This window comes from Ipomoea nil, unplaced genomic scaffold, assembly GCF_001879475.1.
Source record: "Ipomoea nil cultivar Tokyo-kokei standard unplaced genomic scaffold, Asagao_1.1 scaffold0706, whole genome shotgun sequence".
NCBI classification, from domain to species: domain Eukaryota; kingdom Viridiplantae; phylum Streptophyta; class Magnoliopsida; order Solanales; family Convolvulaceae; genus Ipomoea; species Ipomoea nil.
Window position 1 is genome coordinate 2,669,699 of NW_017617134.1, and position 3,404 is coordinate 2,673,102.

A 3,404-nucleotide genomic window follows, 5' to 3' on the forward strand; every position below is an offset into this window, starting at 1 on the left:
TCGGATCTTGGAGACTGTGATTGTCCTCCGCTTTCCGAGTCACCCTTTACGGGTGACTCGGAAAGTGGAGGATGATTTTTTTTTAATTTTTTAATATGGACTTTCTGAGGCACCTGCTCCGCTGCAGGTGCCTCGGATAGTCCTTTTTTATTATTTTATTAATTTGTTTCCGAGACACCGGGTGCCTCGGAAAGTTACCATTTAAAAAAAAAAAAATATATATATATATATATATATATATATATATATATATATATATATATATATATATATATATATATATATATATAGAAAAAATTACCAAGAAGAAAAATTTAATAAAGAAATATTTTTTTTAAAGGCGTTATTCATTGCCACTAAAACAATGTTTTACATGTGACCCAAAAGTGGTCACCCCACAAGGGCATAATGCCTATATAAACCACTAACTAATCTATAATGCCACATTGCCTTAGTGAAAATCAATACTAACCAAATCTGTCATTAACGAATGTTGTCATCAACGAATCCAACATCACAAATTTTTCCAACTGTATGCTCGTGGATGTACTCTAGCCCAAGTTCCTCTTCGATGCGTAGAAGCTGCGACGAGATTGAAATAAGCACAGATTCAGTCATGCATGTCAAGAAATCTGCAATGAAATTGTCCAGCCAGACATAGGAATTCTACAGCCGCTACAAAATCTGAATCAGAACCCCTGGGGAATTAAAACAACCAATTTTGCTAAATGAAAATAAGGTTTTGAAATGCATCTTTAAGGGAGAAACCCTCTATATTTGTAAATACTACCTGGCTAAAGTCGTAAAGTGCAAACACATTAACAAAGAAGATTATTATAGTTTAATTTTAATTATCCAAATATAAATTAATTAATATACATTATAGTCTATTTGAATGATAGAAGTAAGCATACAGCTTCAAGAAAGAAACTACTGGTGGACATTTCATCATAAATGTAGCGTCTTTTCTTCTATGAGACATTATGAATTTATATAGCATTGAAGTAAATCTAAGAATACATAAATGCATCATACTTCAGGAAATTAAATTTATACTGCCACAAGTCCACCACCATTCAACCAATATCCCCAAAACAATAAGGCAATAATAAGCAGTCTGTATCAAAAACAAAAAGGAGAAAAAAAAATCAGGTAATTACTTACTGTCCAAACCGTATTACATCACCAACATGCAGCTCCACAAAAGTCCTTCTATTCACCTATGTAATTTGGGAGAATGCAATCACCATAAAGTCCTTTAAACATAATTGAGTTGAGCCACAAACCAAGGTGAATTAAATTAGCTAACTTTACATTCCTTTGCCTTCCACCTAAGAAAAAACCCAACAAAAGTTAAACCAATGGTGATGCTCTATGGGCAAATGACAGTTATTAGTTGAATTGGGTTGAAGAATTCATACACCACAAAGTTAAACCAATTGATGCTTCTTCTTTTGGATATTTCAACTTTGCCTCCAAGTCTTGCAAAAGAGGACCTCTTCCCTTGAGGCGAACCAAGAGATGCAAAGCCCATTGACTATGAGCTATGCAAAACCAACAAAACTGAATAACATGAAAGTATCAATCATATTAACAAAATCAAAAATTGAATTTAAACTATTGAAATCAAATAAATTAATGGTGTTCGTGTTGGGTGTGAAGGAACGGTGCCCTTCCGGTCAATATTGGAGGGAGAAGTATATAGTCTAACCAAGAAATGAATACAACAGTTCTGTCAGAAATGCTTATTCATTCCATAAATGTAATGACAAGTAGGAATTATGATGCATAAATTACAGGCCAGCTGAATGTTCTCCACTCCAATAACTTAAAAGGTTATATATAATTGAAATCATAACGATATCTCCAACGCCAGCGGTGGCTGAGGCAGGCATTGTGTCGACGGTGGCGGTGGAGCGTGGCAGGAGCGTCGACGGCCGGCGGAGGAGACAGATCTGAGAGGGTGAGAGTCAGAGTCAGCGGTTGTGGCGGTGGAGGCGGTGGTTGCGTCGGGTGAGAGTGAGAGAAAAAGGGAGAGGCAGAGTGACATTTGAGCGGAGAAGATGGATAGATTAGAGTGAAATAATTTAGATTTTGGTGTGATTTTCTAAAAAGAAAAAAAAAATTGGAAAAACATATCAGATTTGGAGGATTTTCCGCGGCTCCTTCATTGGAGAAGGTGCCTCGGTAAAATTAAATAATAAAATAATAATAAACTTTCCGAGGCACCTTCTTGGGAGGGTGACTCGAAAAGTTTATCAAATATTTTATTGTTAAATTCTCCGTGGCACCCCTAAGAGAGGGTGCCTCGGAAAGTTAAATAATATTTTATTATTTAACTTTTCGTGGCACCATTTTCCTGGACGTGCCACGAAAAATCCGAAAATATTTTTTTTTTCTCTTTTTTTTTTTTAATCGAAACTATTTTTCACTACACCTTTAAAATAAAGGTGTAGTGTATTCTTATTTGTTTCAACTATTCACTACACCTTTATTAAGAGGTGTAGTGTAAAGCTATACTTATATGTTCATTTTTGTAGTAGTGCACACATATGGTTACTACACCTAGTATCCAAGAACCATATGTTTTTATCTGCAGAAAAACTATCACTGGCCAAAAGTAAGGTTTCAGAATTCTCACCAGACTTTTCAGCAGTATTTTCAGCAATGTTTGCTTGATTTCCACGATTGTTGTCCTCATTATACCAACAATCTGCAATCTTGTGCCCATACTTGCCACAATTGTAGCAATGAAATGGAAATTTACCTTGTTTGGTATTACCTCCACCTCTTCCTTGATTGGAGTTACCACGACCTCTTCCACTAAAACCTCCTCTTCCTCTTCCACGACCTCTACCAGATCCTCCACCTCTTTGATTAGTGCCAGTCACATTAAGGGTGACTTGGCTCTTCAAAGCTTCTTCTGCTAGTGGTTCCGATTTTGACGCAATCCTGTCAATATGACTTTCTACCATACCTTTCAGCTCTGCAATTGATAAGAGCTCGGTTTTGTGTGACTCTGTTATTGAAGCCACCACATGGTCATACTTCATCGGCATAGTTCGAAGAACTTTTTCAACCACTGCACCATCTTCAATCGTATCTCCATATAGCTTCATCTTATTCACCATATCAATAAGACGAGTGAAATACGCATCTACTGTTTCTGTAGAGGTCATCTCACAATTATCGTACAACCTTCTCAACGACTGCAACTTAGACTTCTGTGCCCGATCGACTCCTTTGTGTGACACCTTTAAGATGTCCCAAGTTTGTTTTATTGTTTGAGCACGAGCTAATTGCCCAAAAATGGAATAATGAACACCTTGGTGAATCTGACCCAAGGCCAATTTATCTCGCCGTATAGCGGCTGCATCAGCTCCTTCGTGTAGACCGGGATCAAC

At 36.9% G+C, this 3,404-nt stretch overlaps 1 long non-coding RNA gene across 1 annotated transcript; it reads right to left on the reverse strand.

The window, feature by feature from the left end:
* Window positions 1–427: 427 nt before the first annotated feature.
* Window positions 428–1,491, reverse strand: LOC109176328. Its single transcript, XR_002053363.1, has 3 exons — window positions 1,422–1,491; window positions 1,165–1,331; window positions 428–698 (listed from the first exon to the last, which is right to left on the reverse strand). It is a non-coding gene; the product is annotated as an uncharacterized LOC109176328 (long non-coding RNA).
* Window positions 1,492–3,404: the final 1,913 nt, after the last annotated feature.